Source organism: Pinus tabuliformis, chromosome 4_2, assembly GCF_031772625.1.
Source record: "Pinus tabuliformis cultivar Carrire ecotype Pingquan chromosome 4_2, CPIR1, whole genome shotgun sequence".
NCBI lineage: Eukaryota > Viridiplantae > Streptophyta > Pinopsida > Pinales > Pinaceae > Pinus > Pinus tabuliformis.
The window spans coordinates 642,445,261-642,464,409 of NC_142304.1; the positions used below are offsets into that span (position 1 = coordinate 642,445,261).

The 19,149-nt window shown below is 38.5% G+C and overlaps 1 pseudogene; it reads left to right on the forward strand.

Annotated features, from left to right (window-relative positions):
* Positions 1-3,069: 3,069 nt before the first annotated feature.
* LOC149171003 (uncharacterized) lies at positions 3,070-4,145 on the forward strand (annotated as a pseudogene).
* The last annotated feature ends 15,004 nt before the right edge of the window (positions 4,146-19,149 follow it).

Genomic DNA, 19,149 nt, shown 5'->3' on the forward strand with positions numbered 1-19,149 from the left:
AGGCATGGGATAGGGGTCAACAAGTTTTGAGTCCAGTATTAATTTGGAAATCACCTTTGAGAAAGGGTCATGGCAAGTAGAATGACCCAGTTGTCGTTGGCAGACGTTGTGGAGTTAAGGTTACCTACTAGAATAAGATTTGGGGAGCAGAGAAAACCACTATGAGAAAGTAGGTTCCAAAAATTCTCATTATCTAAATAACAACCATAACAATTAACCAACAGAACCCATCCATCTAAACCTCTAAAAGTACCTTCCAAATAATACCCACCAGAGCAGTAGGGTTTCCTATTTGTCAACATAGTTAGGGCCTCGAGAACACTCATCGACATCCATCACACATATAAACCAACGAGGACAACTTTTCAAAAGATAACATCTAGCCTTTTCAAAGGAACTATAGTTTCTTGGAAAAAAATAATAGAATGTTGATGAATAGAGACAAGTATGTGAAGGGCACAGATCTTATGAGGGCTCGTCACACCTCTAACATTTAAAGTCAATATAATCATTGAAAACCCTCATAAGAGGGTAGTTGCTATCTAAAGGCCCTCAAGGACTGCAAGGATATTGGAATGCCTTGTAGAGAATCTCCATCAAGGTGACACTCGTGAGCATATTGCTTCCTAGAATTCTTCTTTTTCCAAGTAGTGACGTTCTCAAAGGAACGGATGGGAGCACCAGAAGGAGACAGGGAGGCGAATGAAGCAGAGCGAGTAGAGTTGGATGCAACATTGAGAGAAGATATGAGAGAGGGATCCAACGTTCAAGTGTCTTGTTCCTCGAAGATTACATTAGGAGGTATAGATGGCAGAAGGGGGTTCGAAAGCAGAAAAATGGAGTCTGAGACTAGGACTCGATCAATAGAGATGCTATGAAAAGAGAGGTGATTAGTGAAGTTTGGCCAGACCTCCATAACACAAGGTATGGTTTATACAAAAAGGTTCCATAGAGCTAACGACAACAGGTGAAGGGGCAACGAAATTGCAAGTAATTCTATCTAATAAGGAAATATCATCATCCAAGAGGGAGGAAAAGAGCTTATCTAATAGAATCAATAATTGACTGTGTCGACGACAGTGGAAGAAATGTCGAATGAGAAGACGTCACCCAACTGCGAAAGTGAGAAGCAATAATAGAATCATCAACTGATGTCTTTCGATTGCCAACATCTTGAATTGTGAGATCCAAAGGGCCGAAATCTAGCGTGTCCACTAAACCCTTACAACTCAACTGCCAACATCTTGAGTTGTGAGATCCAAAGTGCCCAAATCTAGAGTGTCCACTAAATGCTTAGAACCAGAGGCCCCGACAAATCGAGGAGGTGGAGGGACCACACCGTCATGAAGTTGAGCACCAACAAAAAGTGTAGTGTGGGAACCTCTACCCATAAGAGTCTATTGAAGTCAAAGCAACTTAGTTAAAAGACCATCTATAGAGAAATAACAAGAAGTAGTATAACGCCACTAGAAAGAAAAACCACATACATATATTCAAATAATTTTAATAATAATAATATAATCATAAATAATAACCAATATATTCACTTAATTATAAAATATATATAATTAAACCATCCGTATATATAAAAATCAGAAGGCAAAGGGAAAACTTGGATGGTTTACATTTACCGCTGCTATTGTTTACTCGTACAACAACGGAAGGAAAATTTGATTTACACTTCCAGAAGTCTAGAAGTCTTGAAGTCAAGCTAATTACGAAGACTTCATGAAGAAGAAATGAAAGCACAAGATGGCGGGTCTGGACCACTCAGGGAAAGCACGAAAGGTGCCCTGAAATGGAATTTGACTGGCAAATTGTCCGTGCGTTGCCGGGAAAATACAGCGAATTTCCTGTTTGTTTATTTTCTATTTTAAGATGATTAAAAAGGGCTGGGTGCTTCATATTTGAAATTCCTGCCTTACAAGGTCAGTTCGAATTGTAAATTAGGTGCGTTTCTTAATTTTGTCGACTAAACCCGTGTGAAGCTGGGCAACCTGATTTCGACTGCCACGGATCGAACGCAAATTGATAGACACTTCCCCAAGTCTTGAAGTCAAGTCAAGATAAGCAAGTAGACTTGAGCTTTCATGATGAATGCAACTTGAAACAAGAAAATGTAACATCACGGGAAAGCCACGACTGGGGCCTGTTTGATTTGAATCACGAACGTGATCTGTTTAAATTCTGAACTAGTAACGATTTTTACTTTTCTCGAGTAGTTTGCGTGTGTACCTGGGAAACCTTCAACCGCGACTAGCTTTACGTATGTTCTACGAAAACACTTTGAACGAACCAAAGGAAAGATAAGCTGAAAAGTACTTCGGGTTTGTTGGGAAAGTTTAACCTCATGCGAGAGTTAGTCAATCTTTAATATCTTCTCATCCATCAACTATAGTTACCTCTATTTATTGTCTTTTTGACAGGTTTCAGTCCTTCCTGGTGGTATGTAGCCGGAAAATATAATTGAACCGTTCTAAGGAATAAGTCACCTAATTGACATTTTTCCGATTTACATTTGTCCAATCTTCAAAGGCTAGCAAAATATATATGGAGTTATCGGCCCATTAATAGGGTAGTATATGTCACCTTTCGTATAATGTATTTGCTTAAATTATACAGGTGGCATATACGGTTTCAGCTCATTAATGGACAGATAGTTTCATATATATACAGGTCGCATATACTGTTTCAGCTCATTAATGGACAGAGAGTTTCATATATATTTTCATATATATTAATTGCCCTTTGTAAAAGAAAAAAAATAAGCACTACACTACAATTTCGTTGGACAAAATTTTGAAAAATTCCAGCAAAGATGTTCGGAAATCTAGACTATAGGTGTTAAGTTACATTATTTTTGAGAGTTTAAATATCCTGATTCTCAATCTATTTCAGCCACTAAAAAATAAACAATCCTAAAATTAGATTTCCTGAAATATTTTTCACCCCAAGAATTCTTTTGCCCGCCATACAGGTGTACCGGTAGACATCGCAAAAGTACTGACCAATTGACGCCTGACATCTATCATACCTTGAAGATAAAAGGATAGCATAGCTTATATAAACGAGGTTATCTGTAGTTGTATTTGTTATTGTGTTTTAACTTTTAATCACAGCATTTTTTACAGAAATGGCCTCTTCCTCACTAGTTTCTCAGAATAAGCGAGGGACAGATGAGTATTGGAATTGCGAATTGGCTTTGCCCGAGGCAAAGAGAACCAGTACCGGAGGCTTGGTGCATGATAGTGTTATTATGGCTTTACTTGAGAAGATCGATAATATGGATCCTATTAACAGTAATCCAGAAGAAACACATACTAACATGCACCAGGACGAGAGGCTGAACGGGGTCATGGAGGATGAAACCGGATTGAATGAGCGAGCGGATGACGATGGCGAGAAGGGCATTGGTGAGATGGGTTCAATTAAACAAGGTGAAATAACAAAAGTGAATTCTGAAGCGACCTCGGATTCTGACACAGCAGACCTGCATTTCGAAGAAAATTTGACATATTACGACTATGTCAGTCCAGAACCTGGCATCTTGATGGACCATACTGCCGTCGAGCTTGGAATCATCATGAACCTTTTGGATGGAAATTCAAAGGGCGATATTATGTTTTCAGATGCCGTGTATGGGTATACTGAGACTGTTTACGCATCTCTATGGGAGGATGACATTTGGCAGTAGAATGAACATCCAGTCATTCAAAATGTTTTTGTATCGACACAGCACGAAGAATTCATATTTACTGGAGCCGAGTTTCATGGCATTTGGAACGAGTTTACACGGATCCAGCGTCAGAGCGCCACTGCCGACGAAGGCTGCCTGCAGCGTAGAGATAGTGTAGACGCCGCCACGAGCAACATATCACTTCTGTGCCGAAGGTTGATGCATAGTTTTCATTTTCGTTGAGATCCTAGTCTATATTTTCAAAAGCCTTTCTCAATGTTTAGTGGATAGTTTGTTAAAATGTAGTCGATCACATGTTTAGCCACTGCTTTCAAGGAATTTCAGTCTTGCAGTCTCTCTTTGAAAGAATTTTAAAATGGTGTAATTTGTAATATCAATTTTGAATATAGCGATTTTATATATGGATGGCAAATTCAATGATCATTACTATATGGATTGCAGATTCAATGATCATTACTATGGACAGATTTCAAAATATTCTAAAAGTTTATTAAATTTTAAAATATTTTACAATCTGCATTGGTTAAAATTGACTGTGTTTTTTTTTTTTTTTATAGGACTTGTCAGGTCAGGTTGAATTTGAGTAATTTTTATTTTTTATTTTTTATTTTATATTGGTAGTATTTGAATCATATTTTTATTGTGGAAACAAATTTAACACTAGTAAAAGCTTGGTGAGGCATCCAAAATTTTGAAGCTGTTAGTTTCAGAAACACCCAAAATCTTAAAATTTGACAGCTTTAATCTAGATTTACAAAAAACTTTACAAAATTTTATTAAAACATGATCCAAATTTCCATAATTTTCAAAGAAAACAACAATCTAGCTAAACTATAGCTAACTTTACTCTCCGTTCTGACGACAATTATTTAAATATAATCTAAATTTGGAAATTTCTCTTTGGATACATCCCTTTTTCTAAGAGTAAAATTCTGTAACAAAATATAAAGTCCGTGGGGCTTATTCGCCGGCGAGTTAGAAATTTTTAATGACACAGGAATTAAATCAGTACATTTGATTTTATTACGCGCGAACTAAATCGAAGTGTGAGACAAACATGCGACAAATCTCAAGCGATTCGATATCTGAAACTGACGAGCCCACATATGGATTTTAATATTTCAAATACTTCTTGACACTTTTTCTCAGAAGCAGGGTAGAGCATCCTATGAGTATGACTACTTTGCAATTTTGTGAAATCAAATATCATACTTATAGGAAGTCTCTCGGTAAATTCGCTAAATTCAAGTAAAGCTTATATTTGCCTCTGCAGCGTTAGTGTTAAAGAAGGGTAACTTATATTTGCCTCTACAAAGTTAATGTTAAAGAAGAGTAACTCATTGGAAAGCATTCTGCAGTAGGTCTTCAATCTTTACCTAGGCAAGTTAAAGCTGATCAAATTTTGTTTTTTCATTCACTTTATTAATTAAATTTATTTATTATGTTTTTTTTTTTCAGGACGAAAAAAACTATATTGCATTTATATCAGAAATATAAAAGAGAACATTATATCAGTTCAGCTGTTCTTCATATATATGACTTAAAACATAAGAGTGGAAAAATTAAACTAGAAGGAGCTCTAGCCAGAACTAGAAGAAAACTATTCCACATATATGAGCCTAGAATGGGAGCAGCTAAACACCAAAAAAGCTCCCAATAAGAATGGACAGCATCTGAACAGACCTATCATGTGAAACCAAGAACATACAGCCATAGAAGAGCTGAAACTAGAGTGGGCACGCAGGCCATAGAAACTTGATAGCAGCGATAAGAAACAGATTCTACCAACAGGAAAGAACTGCGGTCACTGGAAAAGCAAAATTAGCGGATGATAATCTTCAGCGAGCAGAGAGAAAAATCAGAGCTTAATAGAATACAAAACCAAAAGATGTTGAAAGAGCCAGAAGCCAAGACAAAATTAGAAATCAAGAGGAAAGAAGTCCTGTATGGATATAATATAGCCCTCAAAAGAAACCTGCAAGGACCATAATCCTGGAGCCATCCGGAGACCTCTTTTGGATAATTCATCTGCACTCTGGTTAAGATTCCTCTTTATGTGATGAATGGACACACCCTTTGATCTGTTCCATAAAAAATTAATCCTATCAATCCATCCAGAGAGTTGTGGCTTCCTTATGATGTTCTTACCAAGAAGACCATCAACCAAGACTTTAGAATCACCAAATATGGAAACATCCTGGAGATTGATAAAAAGACAAAAATGAAGAAGGCCAGCAAGGGCCATCACTTCCGCCTTACTGTTTGAACCACTCCCCCCATTCCAGAAAAGGTGATAATGGCAGTTTCCATTCCAGAAAAGGTGATAATGGCAGTTTTCATTTACCACGATAAAAACCCCACAGCCACAATGACCCTCCTGTTTAGCCCCGTCAAAGAAGGCTCTCGGCAAAGAAGACAGGTCCAGCTAAGCCACACTTCCTTTCTGATCTGGATCCTTGGATATGCTTTGCGGAATCGATTCAAAAATAGAAGAGATGGAGGAGATAATTTCCAGAAGATGGGAGACCTTACCATTGAAAACAACCCTATTGCGCCACTTCCATATACACCATACCGTAATGATGAAGATTGATCTCCATGATTTCTTTTGAAGACTGCACCATAAAAAAGCATCTGAAATAGAGGAATGAGTCATATGCTGGACGCCATGGGCTTCCTCCAGAGTCCTCCATAGAAGACGTGTTTTCTTGCAGTCAAAGAAAAGGTGGAAGTTGGTTTCATCTTCAGACCAACAGATGGAGCAAACACCCGGACCCTGCCATCCGCGTTTTCTTAAATTTTCCCAAGAGAGGTTCCTATTGTGAAAAGCCAACCAGGAGAACAGGATCATTTTTTAGGGGCATCCTGTTTTCCAGAGAATGGGTGGAAAGGACGGCTTGAGGAGAGAAGGCAATTTGCTAATCAGGTCTCTATAAACATCCTTCACTTGAATAGCATATAAAACCTTTGAGCTTCGCCAAATGAGACCATCATGATCCTTTGAACGAAAGATTCCACAGTTCCTGAGACGGATTTTGATTTGGTCCCACTGCAAAGCTATGTCTAACGGCATCCCCATACCTTCAGCTTCTCTCCAAAGAGGAATCGGGCCATTCCATCCTGCAATTAGACTCTCCCAGTAAAACATACCTTTCCTGTGGAGAAAATCTAGAAGAGAGTTCTGAACCTCAATCGCTTCATCACCACACATGAAACAGTCTTTTCCAATGAGAATATTTTTACTTGTTTGGAAATGCCAGTATAAATTTTCCAGAAAAAATTTGCCAATTTTCCGAAGGCTTTGCCAAATAGGAGATCCCCTAGATGAGCCTAATTGTTCCTTTCTGAGCCAATATGCCAGATTCTTCCTTTTTAGATATTTGTATCGAATTATGTTACTCCATGGACCATCCTCGAAAATGCCCCTCCACAGAGTCTTGCAGAGTAAAGCCCTGCCAAAAGATTTCAATTCTAAAAGCCCCCATCCGCCACTGCTCTTTGGTTTGGAAATATTGGCAAGAGATGAGAGATGATATTTTTTTTTACCCACTTGTTCTCCCCATATGAAGTTTTTCGTGAGCTTGTTCATTGCCGTAATTATGCTTGCTGGGATGGCGAATAAATGGGCCCAGTATACCATCATCTGATTTAAAACCGATTGGGCGAGGATCACTCTTCCCGCAAGAGAGAGATATCTGTACTGCCAGGCGGAAATCTTCTTGTAAAACCTGTCTAAGATCCATCCCCAGTCTGACTTTTTATAACCTACAGCTTTTAGCTGAAAGCCCAAATATTTCAATCCTAACCTGATAGATTGGGCTTTGATTCCAAACAGCTCCGTCAACCAATCAATCACTTCCTGGCTCGTATCATTATGAAAAAAGACAGACTTTTCGAAATTAATATGAAGGCCTGTTGCCTTTTGAAACTTTTCCAAGATCTCATAGTAGCATAACCATGAAATCTTGCATAACATTCCAAACATTATGATATCATCGACAAACAGATTATGTGAGATCGAAATACCCTTGCAAATTTTAAGCGGAGAATATCTGGATTCTTCAAAAGCCTTATTTATATGAAGGCTGAGAGTATTCATAGCCAGAATAAATAAAAGTGGCGATAAAGGGCATCCTTGCTGGAGACCTCTGGAGGCAGAGAAGAAAGGGGAAGGAATTCCATTTATGATCACCGAGAAATTCACCATCTCAACATACGCCATTATCCAGTTTGTCATACCAGGTTTTAGGCCAATCTTTACCAATAAGCACCTTAAGAATCCCCAATCGAGGCAGTCGTATGCCTTTTGGAGATCAATCTTAAGGATGACTGCATTCCTTTTCCTTTTCTGAATAGCATATATTCCTTCCTGGGTACTTGCCACCGCATCCTGTATGTTCCTCCCTTTCAGAAACGCATGTTGCTCTGGTGAAATATGATTTGATAAAGATCCTTTTATCCTTTCTGCAATTATTTTTGCAATAATTTTATAAGTAGTATTGCATAGAGAGATCGGCCGGAAGTCCATAAAAGACTCCGCCTCATCTTTCTTAGGGATAAGGGCGATGTTGGTGGAAGCAACCTTTGTGTTAATACTACCCGCCATTCTTGAACCCTCTACCACTCTTAACAAATCCCCTTTGAAAAGGTCAAAGAAGTGAGTAAAAAACTCAATTGTCCAGCCGTCCGACCCTGGACATTGATCGGCCGGAAGTCCATAAAAGACTCCGCCTCATCTTTCTTAGGGATAAGGGCGATATTGGTGGAAGCAGCCTTTGTGTTAATACTACCCACCATTCTTGAACCCTCTACCACTCTTAACAAATCCCCTTTGAAAAGGTCGAAGAAGTGAGTAAAAAACTCAATTGTCCAGCCGTCCGACCCTGGACATTTATCACTTTTAAATGACTTCATAATCCCAAGCAGCTCTTCCTCAGAGATTTTTTGAAATTTTCTATCATTTGTTTCCTCATCGAACATCTTTGGGAAGATTTCAATGCCCCATAGGATGTCCTTAAAATTACATTCTTCAGATCTTTGATACTGCTTTCCAAAAAATCTTACTGCCTCATTTGATATATCTTGCTGGGAATAAATGAGCTGACCATTCCCATCTCTTATCTTCCATATGGAATTTTTTTCGCGCCTGGCATTTGCAAAATTGTGAAAGAACTTTGTATTATTATCCCTTGCTTTAATCCAATTTGCTCTGCTTTTCAGCTGCCAAAAGGATTCCTCTTGTTCCAAAATTTTTATTTTCTTTTTTTGCAGCTCCTTTATGAGACATCTCGACTCCAGAGATAAAAGATGAGAGGCCATCGCCTCCGATGCCATGTCTAAAGCTCTTTGAATACTCCTAAGTTCTTTCCTGTTTGCTTGTCTTTTCTCATATTGCCATTTTTTCACCGCCTTCCGCATATAATCCATTTTGTCCTTAAATGTCATCAAGAGTTTGGAAGGATCATTATTTTTCAGCTCCATCCATGTTTTTTTAATGAGATCATTAAATCCTGGATCCTCCAGATAAGAGTTGTTAAACTTGAATGAGTATCCTTTCCTGAAACTTCTTTCCTTCCAGCCTAAAATGATTGGCCTATGATCTGAAATGAAAATGTTTTCTATTGATGAGAAAGGCATACCCATACAATCAATCACACTGGCATGAATAAGGAACCTGTCCAGCCTTTTAGCTACATAAGCTTCGTCAACTCTGCCATTTTCCCAAGTCGGGATCATTTGAGGAGGAAGGATGTCAACAAAATTTCTCTTGAGAAATTCATTTTTTAACCTTTCAGCAAGAGAATCCTTTTTTCTTTTACTGCCCCATATCTTGTCCATACTTAAAGTGAAGTTTAAATCTCCTGCAATCAACAAATTTTCCACATCAAAAATTTCAAAATCGAAAATTTTCTCCCAGAAAAGCATTCTGTTCTTGTAGGGGGCACATATATTGAGAATATTAATAGGAAAATTGTGTCCTCTCATTTTTTTCGAGATTAAAATTCCCGCCAGACGTTTATAAGTTTTTGCCTTGATCCATGTTGGGTCCCAAAGGACTACTAGCCCTCCCGAGAGCCCCATCGCTCCAGTGGCAGAGATGTGCCATGAAGGATACATCTTCCTGAAGTAAGAAACAGCAACGGAGGCATCATGCATTGTTTCCTGTATTAGAATTATTTTGGGACTTTCAGAATGAAAAAAAAAAATTAAGGCCAAAAACTTGGGACCTGCCCCCAATCCTCTTATATTCATGGAGATGGAAAAATTCATATTGGAGGATTTCTGGCCTTGCATGCTCTAAGAGGTCTGTCTTCGGTCATGTCTATGATTGGGACTTATACCAGAGATAAATCACGGATCCCCCTGCCCTCACCTCTCCCCCTGAAGTGCCTACTTCCCCCTTTTGTTTTCCTTCTCACTGTTATATTTCTAGCCGACTTCGGACTGATTTGGGGGGACGGTTGAGAATGGGGCTTGTGAATTGTAAGCTCCCTGAGCTGAAGCGATTTTTTGTTCAGTAGGAAATCCAAATCGCTACGTACCGAATTTGTGGGCGACAAAGTAGGCGAGTTTACAGGTGTAGGCGTTACCATAATCTCTTTTCCTCTATCTGATGACAGATTTTTATTATTCGGAGAAGGAGTAGAGGATGGATTGAGCAGATTTTCATTAGTGGTGTCATAGAGAGGGTGCAGAAACGGACGCGGGCAGGGGATCTCGTGATCCGAGGCAGGCTCCAAAGGGGGCATAGATGGAGATATAGGTTCCGAAATGTATGGATTAACAGGAATGTTGTGATCTGAGGCTGGCTCTAAGGGGGGCATGGACTGTTTCAATACCTCCGGATGATATGAGACTCGATGGTCATTAGCATAGATATCCGGGTGGACTTCAAATCCTGTGAGAGACATATTATTTGCGGATGAAGAGTTCTTTGACTCCCCGCAAGGGGATGAACTTTTGAGGGGCTTTGCAGCATACCTATTATGACTGTGTTGTTTCCGGTTGATTGATAGGCATCTTGGACAATTCTTAATTACATGCCCAGTGCGATGGCAAGTTGAACATCTAAAGGGAATCCCCCAGAAATCGAGCCTTTGCCTGATTTTTGAGTCCCTCGACTGAATGTATATGTAAGCCAGAAATCCCCCTCTGAAAGGTTTGTCTATCAATATCCAGGCTACTTGCTTGTCCTTTTCACCTAAAACCCAGGGATCCACATATACACATCTTCCGATTGCATTACCAATTCAGCTAGTGTTTCCTTTGACCACAATTCTAATGGTAATCTGGGTAGCTTGACCCAAATTAAGTTATTAGATGGAATGTTTTTCAGTGGATTATAGCCCATATACCATCTATGTAAAGCCAAGAAACTTCTTTTATAAACCCATTGCTGTTTTAGGATGATTTCCAGATCAACTGAGTTTAGAAAGTGGAAGCAATACCATTCTTTTAATAACCTGGATATAATCAGAACATATCCAATTAGCGGCTTCCATTGCTGCTCAAGCCAGCACCTCATCTTCGCATCGTCTAGTTCCGGGAAATGCCATCTCCCAACTAAAGCCTTAGTTTGAAGACTCTCAATGCGCTCTGACAGATGACTATTGTTTATACTGATAGTAGCGGGAGGGGGAATAGTCTTGACATGTTTGTTATTTCCCTTGTGGCGGTTCTCTTGCCATGACTTCTGGGATATATCATTTCTGAGCTAGCTATTAGGAAAATGAAATTTATCATTTAACAGACTTTTCCTCTCATTTTGTGGGACCGAGGGATGAATCAGCATCTCCTCCATCCTGGATTGCCACTCGTTATCCCCTTTGGCGAGTTTATGTGCTGACTCCGCCTGTATTGCTGCTTGTATCATCGCCTCAAGATCAGAGGTGTCAGTCATTCTTTATTTCTCCACCTACTTCTGACCCCGAGGGGATCACAAAAAATCCAACGAAGATATGGTCCAGGGTGGACTGACAAAAAGGATTGAATAAAACCCAGAGAGAGAAAGTCTAGATCATCGAAATCAAACTGTAGTACAGACCCGAGACGCCTAGAGATTGAGTCGCCCCTAATTTGAACCTTTAAGGAATTAATTACTTATCCCTCAGACAGCTTTCCTATAAAGGGGGAGGACTATGTCATTACCTGGATCCTGCCAGCCATAAAGAGAAATTGAAGATTGACAGCTAAAATTTTGAATCCAATATTTGATCTGTCCCTTGAGAAATTTCGAGAAGCCAGAGAAAGTACAAAACTTTCCTTTACCCAAAATTCCTAGACAGAGAATGTTCTAAGACTTTGTACTTATGAATGCAAGAAACGGCCTCCCGGAAAAAAAACTGGCCCTGAAAACCCCTGGAGTTTCAGGCAAGGAATGTGAAAGGCCAAAGTTACAGAGAACCAAAGGGTTTAGTGCTACTTCAGGATTATTCCTCTGGACATACAAAACAGCAGCATACTAATTGACAAACACAGCACCAGTGACCAATCCTAAATCGAAAATCCAAGCATGGCTTTGAGATAACAAAGTATTTCTGACGCTTGAGAAACGATACCCATGATCGTCTCGTATCCACAGACATGGGGGGAATACAATGGTCTTCCTGAAATCCTTGAGGCAGAAGAAACATACCAACCTACACCATATCCTTTCTTAAAACTTGCATTCTTCTACAATCAGACTAACAGCTCCATGATTCCTTTTATAAAAAAAAAACAGCTACTAATTTCCGTTGTTTTTTTTAAAACTCCTTTTTAAACAGAAAGAATAAGAAAAACTCACAGTATAGATGTAATGACCTGGAGCCGCAAGCAAGCTGAGCAGAGAGTGCAGGATCATGCAACAAACTTGAGCCAAAACCAGAGAAGCCTCCTCCCACACAAAGCCAAAATAGAGATAGAGTATATAAGTCGTCCTACCATGCTTGATAAAGGCCTTGACCAAAGAAACTTCTCCCGCACAGAAACCAGGAGATTCAAAGCGACTTGGAACCCACTATGGAATCCACTACATTGGACAAAGAGCCTATGGAAAAACTGGCCTGAGATAGAGGGTGGTATAGCAAGACATGAACCAGTTAATCTAACCTTTCCTCGCAGATTGGGGAGGTTAGTGATCCTAAGATGGCGTATTTCAGAAGAGTTGAGGGTCCTCTAAGCTCTGAAGTGTATCCTATCCGAGACACTAACAGCTAAACCACAAAGAACTTACAGAGCACTCGGTCGTCGAAAAAACCAATACCTCCTGCCATTCCTGAGATTTTAGAGGAGGGTGGCATGCATTTCCAATTTCGAGGTGTCGAGAGGACCAATTCTACGAGCCCTGAGAGATTGCATGCAAATTTCGCCAAGATTCAACATGCATTGGCCATCAATCCATTTGTCTCCCTCCTTCTTGCGCACTGGCTGGCTATTGCGTACATCTTCCTTCTCCTTCTGCCACATGTCCCTGCACTCCGCTCAGCTGCCGCGCTCCTCCATCCATCAAACCACTTATGAATCCAAATTTATTCACTATATTCACAATAGAAAAACATGCATATCACACCCTCATTATAACACCCCCATTAAATTATAACCCAAATAATGTCAAAATGGTAAAATATTATTTAAAGGTAACAGATAAAGGTCAAAATTGTGACTTATTATTTAAAGTTATATATTGTGGTTTTATTATTTCCATGACACCCACTAATATTATGTAAAAAGTTCACAATATACGTGAATATGTTGTCTTGTTTACTGATTCTTTAATATATATCTGTAAACTTATGTTTTCAACAACAAAAAAATTGGTCTTTAACATTTATTTAAGGTGATTATTATCACAAATAATTCGTTAGTTTTACGAATAACTAATTTTTTTTAACACGAATCGATACTGATGCTAACATTAGTTGAAAAAATTAAATGTAGCTTCTCTCGCGGTTTGGATATACCTCTTGTTACCTATGTCTTATAAACTTGTCTTATATGTTTATAAGAAAAGTTACGCGACACGCCACAAACATGCCACTAGACCACAGAGACCAGACCAGATGGCTTTGTGCATGGTCACCAATGTTGGGCCTCCCTTGTCAACTTACAGGGCCATGGTGATTGCTCCAAGAGGGGTCTCGATGACAGTGAGGCCAAGGAAGCCGATGTTTACAAAGAAAGATGAGAAGTTGAGCTACATGCTGAGAATCAACACCAAGCCTGTGAAGCTTCTCCCGAGAAATTCAGAAACAGTATTTGGGAAACTGCTTTGGAGCGGTGAGAAGCATGTTGTGTAGAGCCTAGTATCAAGAAGCAACATGTTGTGTAGAGCCCAGTATGAAGTCTTCTGCATGTATTACTTTTTTCAGAACCCCTGAAACTTACAGTGAGTATCAACTCTTCTGCATGTATTACTTTTTTTCAGCCTCTTAAGCTGCAAAAAAATCAAATTACTAGACCAATATGTAGGTCAAAGACCTTCTACATGTCATATCTCTCTTTTTTATGAGATATTAGTTCACAACATTCTTATTTCTATTTTTTTGCAAAATGATCAATTTCTATTTATAAGTTTACATAATTGTTCACAACATCAAAGCTAACAGGGGTAAGTATTGTAGTTGGCATTCAGAATACTATACAAATACGTCCCAAGGATGGGCGATAGTTCTTGCTATTTGATGAACCTACAAACTAATGCACTCATTTTTTCAATCATATGTATAAAAGATGCATCACAATGCAAGGGTTTATTTGTATTATACTGTGTTTTAAAGCTACAGGTGAGATATATACAATCCACACCTCTGCATTTCGTAAATACTCGTAAATATCTTTGACATAAGTAGTACACATTTGAGGGTCTGTGTGGTCTTTGTCTATGTTTGTGTGCTTCGAACAGCTTTGTGAATTGGAGCTTTCCCCCTATTTTTCCTTTGAAGGTACACCTGATGAATGACCAAGTTAAAGATTGACAAAAAAAAAGCATATTTATCATATAGGCATTTCTACAAGGAGTTTTGAGTTTATGTTTCGAAGCTCATACTCTACCTTTTAATGATCGTTGCTCTGCTAATTTTGTAGCACGAGGCTTTTGAAATTCTGAATGATTCGAACTATGATCAGCAAGAGGATTCAATTCCGTATGAATTTCATCTTTAACTGTTTTGGTTGAAGTTCTTGCCTCTTTCTTCTTGTTACGCGCCCTCCCTTTAATGCTAGGATTGGGAGCATTAACCTATGCCATCGATATCTTTGAATCAGACTCGTTTTACTTAGGTAAAAGGAGAGCTAGAGTCTTGCTAAACATATTATAAAAATAAACTAAAATCGTGCATAAAAATATCTGCAAAACTAACTTTGCCTGATTCTTGCACTTCAGGCATCAAATCTAGATAAAGGCTTAAATACTTAGAATAAGATTAGGAGGATCACATTTCAGAACCAAACCTAGTTTTTTGTTGTTGACAAGAAATCGGTAGCAGGAGCATGAATATTTGTGACATCGCCTAAAACTGTGCGCCTTTTAGGCTGAGAACCGCTTGCATTGGCAGCAAGATCATCCATTGTAGCTCGCTTAGGAGCTATTTTCCTGGATATATTCTCATCTACTTGCGATTGAATCACAAGAGAAGAAGCTTTCGAAACACAGGCAGCTCAAGCTCAAGTAATACAGACGCAATGTTCCTAACCCCCTAACATCTTTATTCTCCCCACCAAAAACAAAATCCATTAACAAAAAAAGCACTAGCAATCTTTCCTTCTAAACAACATTAACACATAATACGTTTCCACGACTTCTTAACTTATTGACATCAAGAACCTTTTTTCAATCAATGGAACAACAAACTGCCAAAAAATAGTGAAATACTAAATTGAGAACTTTATAGAGTATCTACAATAGTCACCACAGAAAATAGGGTTCTCTTCAAGAAATAAGGATTTGATGTATGAAATTGTGTAAAAACTAAGAAATCCTTAGGGAAATTAGCATCCAAGGGTAAAAAATGTTTTCAGTGAAAGTCTTGCAAATATTATCATGGTTTGAAGGTAAGAAATGCAGTTGGTGAAATTTTAGGGACAGTCCATAGTTTATCTGGGGTAGTTCTCTCCAGCACTGCGATAAGTAATATATATTCGTCGTTAAACAAGAATGGGAAATGATTGAATATGCAGAGAAAATCTTTGGGCTCCATTGAGATTTAGCTGTATAATTCAAGATCATGGCTTTCACAGCAGTTGTGAACTGTTGTGGCTGATTGCTTTTCCTAGTGTTGAAAATAATATTTTCCCCTTCACCATTAATGTTGTTGTAAAAATTATGATCATCATAATGCAAGATGCAACTATCTAGTTGAATGAATCTAGAAGTGTTGTAGTAGTTGGAAATATTAATCTCAGCTACCACAGTTAATAAAATGCCACCGATCATACTTGCCCTGTTGTTTTTTGTAGGTTGCAGATATTGTTTGCAGGCTGAAGGAAAGAATTTATGAGGAGGAGTACGAGTTCCCCATTTCGCAACACATCAGACCATTCTACAACATGCATCAATTATTTAAGAAGGAAAGTGTATTTAAAAAAGGTTTGGTAAATATGTATGGTCAAACATTTATTGCGCAACTCTTACCTGAATTCTGCAACTTTTGCAAGTTCAGAAAATCAATTACCTTGTACAATCGTCCATCCTGTGTCTTAATGTTTTGATCAATAATGTATTAATGTCTCAAAAATGTATGTCTAGATAAATATGAATGTAAAAGTCTTTTTCGTTGTAGAGAGAGTCAAGGGTGTAAGTCTGAGAGGTAGAGAGGAGAAAATCTTGGAGCAAATTTTGGTGGGCGTGTGAAAACAACAGTTACTGGGTTTTATTGTCTGTTACTCTACAACCCTTGGTGAAGTGTAAATTGCTATAAGAATTTTTATTTTATTTGGTGAATGAGCCACAGTCTCATATAAATGTATTTCATGCATTAAGAAATATAAGCCAAAGTTTTTATTGTGTTGCTCCATTTTACTCTATGTTGTTGTGTGTCAAATTTCTATGTTTTTAAGCTTATGTCCAGTTGCAATTTGTTCACCACAACTCAAGATTTGATATCCACAACTGATTTGTTGAGGGAGACTCCTCTCCTCTGCCCCCCTATAATTTATTTCAAGTGGTATCAGAGCAGGTGAAACTTTGTTATTATAAAAATAAGTGTTTTTACTCGAAGTAAAAAATTGTTTCGAAGGCAGATTTTTGGAGCGTATTTACCAGCAGTGAGAAAGTTTTTTTTACACTTAGAAAAGGTAGCATCAAGCACAAGCTTAACTAATCCTTAGATACCTCAGTTTAATGGCAAAAACTATGACTATTTGGCTATAAAAATGAAAGCTCTATTTTCTTCTCTAGACACTTGGGATTTGATGGAGAATGGTCTTCAAGAAGAAGTAAATCTAACAACATATAATTCTTTGACACAAGAAGAAAGGGATTTGTTGAGGAACAACAGGAAGAAGGATACAAGATCCATATTCTACATCTTTCAAGTAGTTTAGGAAAGTATTTTACCAAGGATTGCAACAACAACAACGTCCAAGCAAGCATGGGACACCCTCCAGACAACCTACCAAGGCATGGAAAAAACGACGACAACAAAACTAAAAATGTTGAGGAGAGACATTGAGACAATTTGTATGAAAGAGTATGAGAATGTAGACTCATTCTTTGCACATGTAATTGGACTAGTTACTCAAATCAACGCTCATGGTGAGAAACTTGAGGAAAGGAGAATACTTGAGAAAGTTTTGAGAGTTCTGCCAGCAAGGTTTGATGCCATTGTTGTGTCCATAGAAGAGACAAAGGATCTCTTGTTGGAAATAATACTGAGAGGAGGGGGGGGGGGGGGGGGGGGGGTGAATCAGTATTATCACATCAATAGAACTTTTTCATTTCCATATTCAGATTCATATATGCTACTTCCACAACTTCTTATGATTCAGTTAGTTGATCCTTAATGAGTACATTAGAACGTTATCAACCATATTAACAGTAAACAGGTGCAGTAAAATAGAACAGATCATCACACATAAGCCACACACATGAACACCATGATATAAGGTGGAAACCGAATGTGGGGGAAAACCACCTGCTGCAAGTCATCTCAATCTTCTTCTTAATAAGAAAATCCTTTTACAATATTTCTGTACTGGTGCAGTCTTATACCAGTACGCAGGCTTCTACCTGCAGAGAGCTACAACCCTCTCTCATTCTCCAGTCTTTCCTGGAAGGGAGCTACAACCCCCATAGTTCTTGTACTAGCCGATCCATTTACTAGTACGCAGGCTGCTACCTGCTACAATGCTCCAAAGTTTTCAACTGCTACTGGAAGGGAGCTGCCACCCCCTTAGCTCTTGTACTAGCTAAGATACTAGTACGTAGGTGCCGGCCTACAATCTTCTCTCCTCCAGGTACCACGTTTCATACATTTTCATACTGGATACTCCTGAAGCACAACACATAATCTGAAAGGCCACGTTTCATCCAATTTTCATACTGGACCCATTAATATCATTGAAGCACATAATCAATCAATCTTCTGAATCACCCAAACACTAGATCAATACATATACAAGGATAATATATGTGTTAGCACCCAGATCTAGTCCATCAGATCACATAAATATGAGCCATTATGATCCTGATCCAATATTAGTTCTCATCCATCAATACTGAAGCTAAACACAATCAACCAAACAGGATATGCAGAATACTGACACCTTAAAACTTGCATCAAAACCCATCAACAACTAGAACCACCTGTGACTTCAAATATCATAACTCAAATTGTATATGCTACTACAATGAACCAAACCTGCATACATACGCGCTTACACCAAAGCCAACCCGCGTACATATCTATAAATATTCAAACATGACTTGCAGCGATTTCAAACTCAAGTTATACCCAGTTCAGATCATTACAAGCGTCAGTATACAGATCTAGAATAAGCATAATCAAATATATAGAGATAGTTCATTTCAAACCATTTGATCCTGATCTATCCTTAGATCTTGTTTTCCATCAACCGGTGAGATCCCTCTTTAGCTCAGATCCAGATCTACACCATAACCCAATCACAGTATTCCAGATCTAGCACTTTATCAGATATTCAATAATTCAGATGATGCTTTGCCAAATGATCTCCTTCCTCTTTTATAGCCTTAGTCCTTTCTCAATACCACGGTCCAAAACCATAGGATCAAAAAACTATTGGACTAATACCATGAACCAACCATGAAAGTGCGTGAGATCAACATTTTTGGATGCAATACCACGAACCAAAACCATAGGATCAAAAACTGTCAGACTAATACCATGAACCAACCATGAAAGTGCGTGAGATCAACACTTTTGGATGCAATACCATGGGCCAAAACCATAGGATCAAAAACTGTCGAACTAATACCATGAACCAACCATGAAAGT